The following is a 13,141-nucleotide window of genomic DNA, read 5'->3' on the forward strand; positions in this document are numbered from 1 at the left end:
GAGGTTTTCAGAGACAATATTACTGACTTTTGACAAGACATTCTGCATTTCCTTGTGAGCCTCCTGTTGACCTACTAGTATGAATATGACATTTTGCATTTCAAATTTACATATTAACTGTACGTTCATATTGCTCTTTATAATATTATAGCTTGATGTTTTTATTTTTTGGAATTCCTCCACTTATTTCATAGGCAAATCCTTGATAGATTTTCATATTATTCATATTTTCATCATTTTTATCAGTATGTTCTGTGACTTGCTATTTTGAAGCCTATTTTGAACATGGTAAAATGATGTGCATATTTTCTTCTCTTCAATGTGATTTTGACCATTCTTGTGATGCTGCAATTCATATTTTTTTCCCTGGAGGTTTCTACTTAATATATCCACACGTGCTTCCGCTGCACTCCAGTTTACCCACAGGGATCATGGAAATTCCATCTAATCTTATTTTTTATGATTATTGCCTTGTTTTTGCTAAGCTTCTCTTTTAAATTGTGCACAAGCCTGTTGAAACAAGTTTTTTTTTTTTTTTTTTTTTTTTCTGAAAAAAGTGATAATAAAGATAAATTTAGCATTATTTATAGCATAGGTTATGTTTGTCAGTGAAATGAGCTGACTGACAGATGGATCTTTGAATAAGTCAGAGCCACAACTTGGGCACCTCAGGTTGAGCATGGCTCCCCTTTAGATGCATTACATCAGGACAAAAATGGGCCTTCAAAAGGGATCTATCTAACTTTTGGATGAGATCAGAATGATTCACAATGGGCTCCCTATCCTATTCTTCAGACTGGACCGGTTTATTTTATTTCATTTTTCTCATTTTACCCTTGATACTTCAGGTGAAACACTGTTTGAAGCCTGAGTAAATATACTTGTTTTCTTTCAGAAACATGGGAAAAACGTGACACGCAAATTAGCAAAAAAGAAAAAAAAATGACCAGAAAAGAAAAAGGAAAAAAAAGAAAAATGACTAGAAAATCTGCACACAAAAAAACAGACAAGAAAAATATTTTTATAATTATTAAAATAATATGTATTAAATAATAAAAATAAAAAATAAATAAATATATGATTAAAATGACATATTTAAAGGTCAGATCAGTGATGCTCAGATGACAACATTTTTCTGAGGCTGCATTCAGATGCCTTTCACAGGTATTTAACCCTTATAAATATGACTTCCTCACTTGATTTCTTTCAAAACCACGGGAGAAAAAAGCAATGAGCAGATTAACAAGAAATGACCAGGCAATAGGAGACCCATGGGCTCCTAGGTTTTAAAGTTGACAGTCCCACAGCAACAACGTGACACTGTAACACTTACACCCACTGACCTATTGCATTCTTGGTTACGACTAACACTCAAGCTTTGTGTTTGAGCAGGAGAAAAAAAAAGACAAATCTGATCACAGCCTAGACATTTTGTAAGTACAAGTATTCATGAGGGACAGTTTACCAGCACCATGCTATTGGTCCAATGGCCCCTTTTTTCTGAAACCCCAATAGTCTGAAAAATGTCACATAGGACTGAAAGCTCATTAGTACAATGAGATCCCTCATCAAAATAAGGGATTCCAGATAAAGCTGCATGTCCACGCTCATCCCTGGTTGACAAGGGGTAGTTCACCCATTTTGAACAATTTGACATTTTTCAGAATGTTAGCTGGGGGGAAGTCCACCTCAATGGCAGGAGGCTAAGAGTTAGCATTTGCAGCATCCAGCCAGTATCCAGCACTCAGTAACAATGAGAGGAAGATAGCACCACTACTGTCCTACACAACAGCTACAGGGAAAGTGAAATAATATCAATATCAATAATATCAAATTTCTCAGAACGAGAAAACTATTCCTTTCACAGCTAAGACCAACATAACAGTCGACCCAAAGGTCACTGTATTCCCTTAAAAGAACGGCAGACAGAAATGACTGGCCACTACCTCTCCACAAACACAATTTAAATCCAGTAAATGGCTGAGATAGTCCTTTACACTTTGGTGAATAGAGAGACAATAGATAGACAAATACTCAGCTTTTGCATAAGGAAAAAAAAAAGTACTCAAAGCCACATTCCCACAGATCTAATGAGTAGGAAGGGAAAATGACAATGACAATGGGAAGGAGGAAGCTGCCTGTGAGAAGGATGCTAGAAAGCTCTAATAGCAACAGAGCAACTGATACTAGCACATCACTTCAGTTTATCAGATCCCAGCATCTCCATCAATATGGCATCCACCCAAAGACACACACACACACAGAAAGAGAGAGAGAGGGAGAGAGAGAGAGTGTGTGTGTTCAGCAGATAGATTTACACAGTATAAACATCTGTGCTTCCTGGTTGTCTAGAGAAAGCAACGGAGAGGCATCCCTGATGGCCTCCCATCCCCCTCATCCCTGCCTCCCACTTCCTCCTCCTCTTCCCCTTCCCTCCCTCCCCTTCTCTGTCTGTCTGTGGCTGCAGTAGCATCATTACATCAAGAGAAAAGCCGGGTGAAAAAGAGGGAGTCATCCAGATTTACCTTTCAACGCAGAGAGTGATGTGTGCTGTGATTCTTGCTAAGATGCTGCAGCTACTCACCCTCGGCTAACAACATCACATGACCCTGAACCACCTGCTCCAGTAAGTGGTCATATGACAGATTAAGCCCTGGCTAAGATCTCTGGGATCTGTAGTTCAGAATAGCCCACAGGGCTGTTGGAGGCCAACAGATGATGATTTATGTAAGATGAGTCAGATTCTTATGGCCTAATTTAAAATGAGGCATCCCTGTATTTACAATAATTTGCAACCAATACTGTTTATATTTTTGATTTGCATATCTGGGGACAAATGGACCAATGACTGATTGCTGCCAAAATATAATCATTTTAAAGGGACAGTTCACACATTTTGAAAAATATGATATTATTTTACTTCCCTCTCAAGCTTTTATGTAGAACAGTAGTGGTGCTGGGCGCGCCCTGGTGGCTCACCGGTCAAGAGCGCGTATCATGCACCAGGGCTAAGTCCCGATCGCAGCAACGAATCCGACCTCAGGTCCTTTGTTGCATGTCATTCCCTCTCTTTCCCCTGCCTTTTCTGTCTATCTCTACTGTGACTGTCAAATAAAGCAGAAATGCCAAAAAAAAAAATCTTTAGAACAGTAGTGGTGCTGCTGGATACTGGCTGCTCCAAATGCTGATCATTCTAAACTTCCCCCAGCTAACCGCTTTAATCCACGCAAATGGTTAGATAAAAAAAAAAGGTTTGATTTTGAAGATGTGATACTAGAAGTGCAGCAGTTACCATTTATGTTAAACCTTCTTTGAGGGGATTAAGGCGGTTATTTTTAACACTGTTAGCTGGGTGGAAGTCCACCTCAATGGCAGGAGGCTAACAGTTTGGAGCATCCAGCCAGTATCCAGCACTCAGTAACAATGAGAGGAAGAAGCACCACTACTGTACTACAAAACAGCTAGTAGGGAGTGAAATAATAATTAGCAAATTATAATAATAATCATAATCATAATTATATTATTATTGTTGTTGTTGTCATTATCATTATTATTATTATCATCATCATCAGTAGTAGTAGTGGTAGTAGTAGTAGTAGTAGTAGTAGTAGTAGTAGTAGTGATGGCTATGGTTCAAGTAATGTTGCCTAGGATTTATTTTTTGAATTTTTTTTTGTCCCATGATGATCTAAATACTGTATTGGGGGATATTTCGATCTGACAAAAATAAAAGTTGGACCATTTTGGAATGGATGTGATTAACTTAAGATGAATTTATTAGAAATGTAATTGCAAAATAGCATTTATCATCAATCCAATCCATTTCCAAGTTTTGGTATCATAAAGCCCTGAGGAGCTCTCTCACCAAACCATGTGAGCTTCACCTGCAGTCCTGCTCACTGTGCCTGAGCCAGGCTCTGCTCTGTTCCACTACTGAAATCCTCAAATTGAAGGTTTTTGGCATTTGAGCATTTTCTTTCATTGCTGAAAAGAGACAACCACAGACCTGGAGTTTTTGGCATGAAAATGGTCAAATTTAAAGATTAACCCAGAGAAAGTTTCATGGTCTTTCTCAGCATCTGCTTTACTTTCATACAGTTCCATAAATTCACAGTGGGAGCAGTACCGCAGTCTTCTCCTGTCTGCCACAGAGCAGCCTGTGGAGCAGCTGAGGGTTCGGTGCTTTGCTCAGGGGAACATGAACAGCACGTGCTGATGGAGGTTAGAGAGTTAACTCATCCATTTCCCATCCCACATTTTCCCACACAGTCTGGGGGTTTGAACCAACAGTATCTCAGTCTCAACTGATTTTCTCTAACCTCTGGACTCCTGCCGGTCCAAAGAGATTAACATTACATTTTTTCTGACTGATCCAGGGTCAGCAGCTTGCCCGTCTCCTGGGATAAGATGTGATTGTCTCTAGAGAGAGGGACCTTACTAAAATGATCTGAGTCAGATCAGCCATAGATAGCCAGAATAAGACTAGACCAATTTTCAAACAAAACGTTCATCTTTAGAGGTACAAATAATTATGTGTAATTACATTTATGTTTTCACACCAAATGATTGAGGGATTATCAACATTAATCATTGTTTTCAAACCAACTAATGTATCATCTCAATATGGTATACATGTATTAAAAGTGATGGTTTATGATAATGAGAACAGCTGATTGCATCTCACCCATTGCATCAGACTGTGATGATGAAGAGAGAAATGAAACCAGCCTTTTGCCTTGTAATTTGGCCAGCGGCACATCTGATCCATTATGTGTTTCAATAAAGTCAGCTTTTCCTGTTACAGCCAATAGTATTGAAAGGGCTGATTGTTTTAACTAGCACAGTCCTTTCAGGCTGGCCAATGGCAAATTGATTAAGTTCATCCCACCTTCCAACCACATGAGAAGAAATGCCATCACAATGAAAACAACTACTCTCCAGTCTAAAAGGTTCATTTCAAGACTCGAGAGGCTCAAGAGACCTTCATTTGTCAGCACATTCATGTACAATTAAACAGTTGAAATTGCATTTGTCGAGGGCCCCTGGTGCCACAATCGTTAAATAAATAAATCAATCACTCAATCAATAAATAGATAGATAGATACAACCTCGTAAGAATAACAAAATTTGCCAATAGTCTAATGACAGGTTGTCTAATCCAAGTTTAACATACTTTTCTTTGCTATTTCAAACAATGTTAAACTTGTTCAAGTCTAGTTTGGAACATGATCAATTTAATAGACTATGTATCCTACTAAGGATCTCCTCACGAAGCACACCCCCACTGGTCCGTACAGTCTGTCAGATTTAGTGTCCGTTCAGTTGCCTCATGTACAAAAAAACAGACAAAGATCACACATTCACTGACACACAGAACTGATTCATTTGAATGAACCACTGACCCACTGAGGTAATGACTCTGTTAAATTTGTACTTTCTTGCAAAATGTGGCAATACCTTTGTGACTCAAGGTTCATTCAATCCAACACAGCAAGTGAACAGCAACTCAACACTAGCAACTGAAGCTAATGAACAACTGAATTACCCACATCTGTAAAGTTTCTTTTGTTCAGTCTGATATAGCATCTGAATAGTATTTCAGTCTAAAGAAAAGATGTTGAGTCGGCATCTAAGCTACCAATATCCTATCATAGTAAGTGAGTGGGTAGAATGGTGTGGGCCTTTGTGGGCCTTTGGTTCACGGCGAATCCCGGTGTATTTCCGGGTGGTTCACCTTCTTTCTTCCTATTTTCTTGTGAAAATAGAACATGTTTCCATTAGCTGTGCATCAGTTCTCCCGACGCAAACAAACTCAACTGCCGACGAGGTGATATCAGTGAACGTGGACAGCTGTTGCTGTGGCAAGGTGAACCACATGGAAATACTCTGGTTTGCTGTGTACCAAGAGCTGTTGCATTGAACTACATTACATTGTACAGGTGGACATGATAAAGTGGTCACTGAGTGTATGTATGCTATAAAATGAACTGCAGAATGACCTTAATAAATCAGCACGATCTTCTTTGGGTGTCTCTAAAGATGGCAATGAACAAATTAACAACCACAGTTTGTTGCAACTGTGGTTGATTTGAGCCATGGAGGAGGCTTGTCAGTTGCCTCATGAGATACAGTAGGTTTTAGAGTTTTGAAGTTCCAGAAATGGATTGTGAAAATCCCATTAGAAGGAAAATGTACTTTTAGATACTTACGTGTATTAAAACACAAAACTCCAATGCTTTGACTTTAGAAGAAATTGGAATAAACAACCTTTACTTGCAGTTGAGTAATAATTGATAAAATGTATGTATACTTTGACTCGGGTAATGGGATAGTGTACTTTGTCCACCACTGCCAAATCTTTTGCTTGCTTGCTTTAACACAGTTTTTAGCTAATCCTTTTAAAGCAACAAACAAGAGAAAATGGCATATTCAATTTGTCTGTCACACAACTGAAGTTATTCTACTGTCACATAATTGAATTTGCAGTGGGTTGAGGACAGTAATGTAATATAATCTGTAAATCATAGTGACTGGGTTGCATAATGTTACTGAATGGATCCACATCTACACCACTCAACTTTTCAGGTGTCTCTGTTTTTCTAGTTTGGTTGTTCTGTATCTTGACATTTGCACAGCCAATTCTCCAATGGAGCTCTGTGATGGTGTCAGATGAGGGTCACAGGGAGATTTGTGGGGCAAATATAAAGACTGTGCAGTTTATGATTATCAGTCAGAGCAATAAAGTTTGAAGCATCGAATAAAGCTGAAAATGTGTCACTTTTGCACATGGAGCTCCCTGCCCATAGGAACAGCCATACCTATAGAAGAGGACTGGGACTACACAGCAAAACACACAAAGAGTTCTGGGATCAATCTCAGAATTCTGAGATTGATCCCGATTGATCCCGTAATATTCCCGAAACTTATGAGAAAAACATCACATCATTTCACTTCGCTGAATCGGATGTTCAATCTCAAGGATTGAACATCCGATTCAAGGATTAATTCATGTAAATGTAACACTTTTTTTTTTCTCTGAATATTACCGCGACTCCATTCCCCCCCCCCTACAGTGGCCCTGATACACTGTTGCAATATACACCAGTGTTCCCCAACCCAGTCTTCAAGGACTGCCTGTCCTGCAGGTTTTTGTATCAGCTCTGCTCTTTCACACCTGATCCACAGGTTAAAACGGATATTTTGAGATTTGGGGCCCTATCTTGCGCCAGACTCCCTAAACCCGCTATTTGCGGATTTAGGATTTAGGAAGAGGCGTTCCCCCGTAAAAGTTGCTATCTTGTGCACCTCCCGCTATCCGCAAAACACCTGCGCTACCCGCTATATTATGCATAGGCGTGTTTTGGGCGTTACGCCAGTTAAACCAACCAGTGTGCCAGGTGCCATTGCCTTTAAGGGCAGGATGCGCTATCCTAAATCCTAAATCCTAAACCCGCGATGGAGAGAGGGAGGTAGATTTTCTCAGGGCTTCTACTGAGGCTAAAGCAAGCTGGCTTTATATACATATTATATATTATATTATAGACGAGTTAATTCGGGAGGTGGAGCCACATGTGTCCAAGTGGACGTGTCACAAGGTTGTACTGATTGAGTAAAATCCCCGGGCCACACCACAGACACACAAGAGGCAGAGGTGGAACTATGTGTAAACTAATTTATTGACAAGGTAGATTGGGCAAATAAAATATTAAAAATAAAAATATAGCACAGCTGCTGGCTTATGATAAAACAATAAAACGTGCTGGCGTAAGTGTCCAATTAAAACAGTCTTTCCTCTAAACCAGGGGTGGGCAATCGTGCCATGGAGGGCCGAGAGTAGGGTGCATCAAATTAACATGGTGAAATTTTAATTCCAAAATATCAATTTGGCTGGTATTGCATTTTGTTCCTATTCATGTACAAATAACTTTTGCAAAGTTTTGTGGAAATCCATTGAGGTTTAGGGGTACCAGCTAACACGTGAACTTCTGTGAAATGTCAAAAAATGTGCATTTTTTAGTCTATTTGCCAAATGGTTGACCCAGAAAGGTTAAATAAGGTGAACTTTTATACAGAAACATGTTCTATAGGGTAACTCAAGCAAAATTAGTTTGTTTGCCCTTTGGATAACTTTGGGAATTTCTTAGAATTCACCTTTCAAGATTCTTCATTTACGAGAGCTTATAGACAAATGAATGGAGGGCAATAGGACAACTTCGCGTGGCCTGTGGACCTGCCTTGTGGGTTGGATCCACAACAACATTTTAGGGTTTCTAGGTTGGCCAATGCTTCACACCTGCATCAAGTTTGTTCAAAATCTGTTTTATAGGTTGTGTAATTCTGGTCCAAACAATGACTGGAGATCAAGGACCGACATGTCAGATCCGAGCCAAAATTTTATGGGTGCTAAGTTGGATGATGCTTCACCTTTTTCTTTATGTTTGTGCAGCAGAGATGGACGTCAGACACAAATATAAAGTTTAACTGACTTTACTGTTACACACAAGGGGCAATAGTGAGACACTTAAAAGAACAAACCCTAGTGGAAACTCACACAACCTAATGATAAGAACTGACAAAACGTAAATGCTCAGTCTGTGCCAGAGTCTGCCCCACTGAGCAACATCACCAGGGAGAGAGAGTGAATGGAAATGGAACCTTGAACCTAGCTGGTGCATCCCACCCGAAATGTCTCCAGCTAGTCTGGCTGGGACCAGTTGGTTAGGGTTGCCAACCGTCCCTTGAAATACGGAATCGTCCCATATTTGGCAACCAAAACACACGTCCCCTATTGAACCAATAAGTGACGTACTTTGTCCCTTATTTTTGAGAGTCTGCCCCCTCTTCCGCTGTTTGACCAATGAGCGGAGCTCATTCACACACGTCAGTGAGTGTGCACTCCGTTCATTGGTGAATGCGCTGTCACTCAGTGTTGCTAAGCTACAAAGTGCCTGCCCATAGCAACAGCAGCAGGTACCCGGGAGCCAGGAGACAAAGGCGCACCAGTCTGCACCGGGCTGAGCGCAGCGCGAGGCTGGTGCCAGCGCCCAAATTGAAAATATTTTAACTTGGGCGCAGCACTCAGTGACAACACCTCGGTGCATCCAATAGGAGGGAATAATAATTAATAGCGTGCGGCCCAAACCGCGTGCTGTGTGAAAGCCCCTTAAACAAATAATGAATAATTGCAGTGTTACAGTCAGTGCATTATCACTGTTAACATTTTGTGATTGAAGCCTGTTTATTTTGTAATTTTCCAAAGAAGTGTGATATGGCCTCATTTCAGTATTAACCTCTGAGCAAACTAGGACTAACTTTTTTTTTTCTTTTCTGCGTGAAAGTTGGCAACCCTACAGTTGGTGAGGACAGCATCTTAGCTGGATCCTGGAGTTTGCTGTGTTGTACAGTGCCTGAGAATGAAAAGGATACAAGGACAAGGATAGGGTTTACAATCATGTCTTAGCATACCTAATATCACTCAATTATGATGTACCATGCATGCATAAGCCTCAAATCTAAGCTCTACATCGTCTAACTTCATCATTACAATGAGAACTTACAGTAACATCACTACCAGAGTGACTAGCTGCACCTTCTTTAAAATGTTAATTGAACAGCTACAATGCTACACTCAATAAAGATGAGACATCAATACTCTGAATAGGATATTGCCTACTCTAAAATACTGTTGATGATAAGCTTAATAGCTTAGCTAACATAGCTAGCTAACTGTGGCTAGAAAGTTAACCTTAGATGTAATGAGCACCAAATACCTCTAAATATGACTACATTTCACTCAAAGTATTTCAATATACAAAGAAACAACTGCAGATATGGTAATTACATGTAATAAGTGTATACATACCCAACACAAAAATATAAATATCTCCTCAGTTTTCTTGAGGTGCAGTCTTTTTTTACATCAGAGCTCTATGGTGACCGGTTAGCACTGTTGCCCCTTTATCCACAGAAACACATGTGAGCTGGCACCCCTAAACCTTCATGTATTGGAAAAATATTTTGCATGTGTTGTTAAAACATATATTGGAACACTTTTAGCACCCAGCCATATCAAAATTCAAAAATTTTATTTTTTGATGCACCCTAGCCGAGAGGCTGCAGGTTTTCTTTCCAACCAAAAACTCCACCAGGTGATTTCACTGATTACCTCACCTTCAAGCAGAGAGGAGGGACTAATCAGTGAAATCAGCTGGTGTAGTTTTTGGTTGGAAAGAAAACCTGCAGCCTCTCGGCCCTCCAGGCACATTATTGCCCACCCCTGCTCTAAACAGTCTATATGAGTAATATACTCAGTCCATTCCGGCGGCGTCCCGGTATCAGTCCGACCGTGTGCGTGGCGAGGCTGCGTCGGGGCGCGCATTGAAGCCGCCTGGGCGCGCTCTCCTAACAGCCCAAACTTTAGGGATAGCGCATGAAACACGCCCACGGACACACCTCCAGGCGCAAATGACGGAGTCGGCATAAGGATAGCGGGTGGCGCAAGATACCGTTTAGGGATAGCGGAAGTTCCTAAATCCGCAATTTGCGGGTAGCTGGTAGTGGCAGTGGATAGCGGGTGGCACAAGATAGGGCCCTATCTTGGACTGAGTATATTACTCATATAGACTGTTTACTCATTACTCATATTGCCTTGTCAATAAATTAGTTTACACATAGTTCCACCTCTGCCTCTTGTATGTGTGTGGTGTGACCCCGAGATTTTACTCAATCAGTACAACCTTGTGACACGTCCACTTGGACACATGTGGCTCCACCTCCCGAATTAACTCACCTATAATATAATATATAATATGTATAAAGCCAGCTTGCTTTAGCCTCAGTAGAAGCCCTGAGAAAATCTACCTCCCTCTCTCCATCGCGGGTTTAGGATTTAGGATTTAGGATAGCGCATCCTGCCCTTAAAGGCAATGGCACCTGGCACACTGATTGGTTTAACTGGCGTAACGCCCAAAACACGCCTATGCATAATATAGCGGGTAGCGCAGGTGTTTTGCGGATAGCAGGAGGTGCACAAGATAGCAACTTTTACGGGGGGAACGCCTCTTCCTAAATCCTAAATCCGCAAATAGCGGGTTTAGGGAGTCTGGCGCAAGATAGGGCCCTCAGTCTTCGTGTGTTTCAGCAGCTCTATGCTGTATTTATAAGACATATACAGTATGTAGGCCTTCGGATATGGATATGCCGGATAACGGAAACTTAAGAAAAAAAACTTTTGTTTAATATCATACCAATTCTTCTTTACATTTCTTTCATTGTTTTCATTTTCATAGTTGCTCAAAAAATATCTCCATTAGGAAGAGTTTTCTCGTGAAAATTTTAAGCAGACGTCTTATTTTGATTCTCTCTGGCTTGACACTGGTATTGACACGTTCCTCAAATCTCTGTTATTCTGTCTCATGGAGCTTAACGCTACACTACAATGACAGCAGTGGCTGTTCTCAGATCTCTCTGGGGGAATAATGTCCATAGAGACATCTGACTAGCTGACACCATGGTGACCTTCACACACTCACACTGTCAGATCAGCCTCATGCATATGGTGTGAAAAACAGCAGAAAATTCGGCCAGCTGTCCCGTCTAGGATTAGCCCGATAAAATGGTTTACTGATATATCAGGCCGATAATGACGTTTTTTCACCAGAGCCAGTCTTAGATATGGTGGGAACACTTTCAAACCTGAAGTGAAACCTGCCTCTCCCTGCCTTACAGAGCCATTGATCCACCCGAAAGAATTTGAGCAATGTGCTTCTCATTGGGCAGCAATTTATTCAATTCAATTCAATTTTATTTATTTATATAGCCCAGGATCACAAATTACAAATTCGTCTCAAAGGGCTTTACAGAAAGTACAACATCCTCTGTCCTTAGACCCTCACATCAGATGAGGGCAGCACTGATATCGGTAGCAGAAGTCATGTCAAAATTTGTCTCTCGTTTCATTTTGTATCAAACAATAGACTGCCTATTTTAGAAATGGATGGGATATTCCTAATTCCTTTAAAATAATTTTAATATTCATAATGTGTGTGTGTACATATACAGTCACCTGTGATAACCCTTCTAGAATGATTATCTTAAATTTATGAGGCAAAGCCACTCACACAAGAGCTAGCTATTAATGTGTACAGTAATATACACATTATACTACGTGAATAATGATGAGTGAAGCCCATTTAAGAGAGAAAAATGGAGATATCGTCTTCATAGTCTAAATCACAGACTGACAGGGATGACTTTATGAAACCCATGTATTTTCCCCATAGAGAAAATGCACTGAATCTGGTTTTCCATATGTGGGAAAAAGTAAATGTTGAGTTTCAAAGCTAAAACCCACAGTATATCCTTGTATTTCATTCCAAGAGCCAAATGAAATTAAATCCAAATGGTCCATGAATATGTGGACTGCAGGAGTAAATGCAACATTTAGTCAATTGTACTCTGAGTTACTAAAAGGGTATGAATTATCAAAATATTTTTCTTCTGATTGGTACAGTACCAACCCCCACAACCTAATGTTCAATAATCTGAAAATGGGGTAGGATTGCTACCGAATTGAAATGGTTGCTTATGATCAGAGACCAAAGTCTCTCTCACTCTCTTGCCCTGGGTGTATGTCTGTGTGTGCACATGCGTGCAGTGAAAAACCATTGTAATAGACATTATATTTCATATAACGGGAAACTGGGCATTTATGTCTTGGATTAACAGTGTTATTGTTTTAGATTAACCTGATTTTCACATGAAATAACACACAATTTGGATTAATTGGCTAATCAGCATCTTTTAGAATTAATTTATTTTTTTGTACCATGACATCAAATGGCATACTTTTGTCTGAAATTGTTTAGAGATGGTGCATTTAGTTGTTCAATTTAGCAAAATTTTTCTCAGAGGGAAAGATGCCCCAGACCCCTTTACGTTATCTGATGTCCTAATCAATTTTCTAATCAAAGCTACGTCCATGGCAGTATGGGTTAAATATTAGCTATCGGAAAAGAGCTCTGACAATCACTATTTTACATGTGACTTTTCAATGTAACATGAGGCAATTACTGGGAAAAAAAAAATACAAACAGTTGGTGACACACACACACACACACACACACACACACACACACATATG

General features: G+C 40.1%; 1 protein-coding gene across 4 annotated transcripts in view; it reads right to left on the minus strand.

Annotated features, from left to right (window-relative positions):
- Positions 1–13,141, minus strand: part of tsnare1 (T-SNARE Domain Containing 1) — a 195,676-nt gene that overhangs the window by 168,096 nt on the left and 14,439 nt on the right. Inside the window, exon 1 of one of the 4 annotated variants that reach the window (XM_030071914.1) lies at positions 2,526–2,619. The exons of the other annotated variants lie outside the window; for them this stretch is intronic. The gene's annotated coding sequence lies outside the window, so the exon portion shown is untranslated. Of the gene's footprint in view, positions 1–2,525; positions 2,620–13,141 lie in introns of those variants that run through there. 4 annotated transcript variants of the gene reach the window in all.

Source organism: Myripristis murdjan, chromosome 16 (assembly GCF_902150065.1).
Source record: "Myripristis murdjan chromosome 16, fMyrMur1.1, whole genome shotgun sequence".
Classification (NCBI taxonomy): domain Eukaryota; kingdom Metazoa; phylum Chordata; class Actinopteri; order Holocentriformes; family Holocentridae; genus Myripristis; species Myripristis murdjan.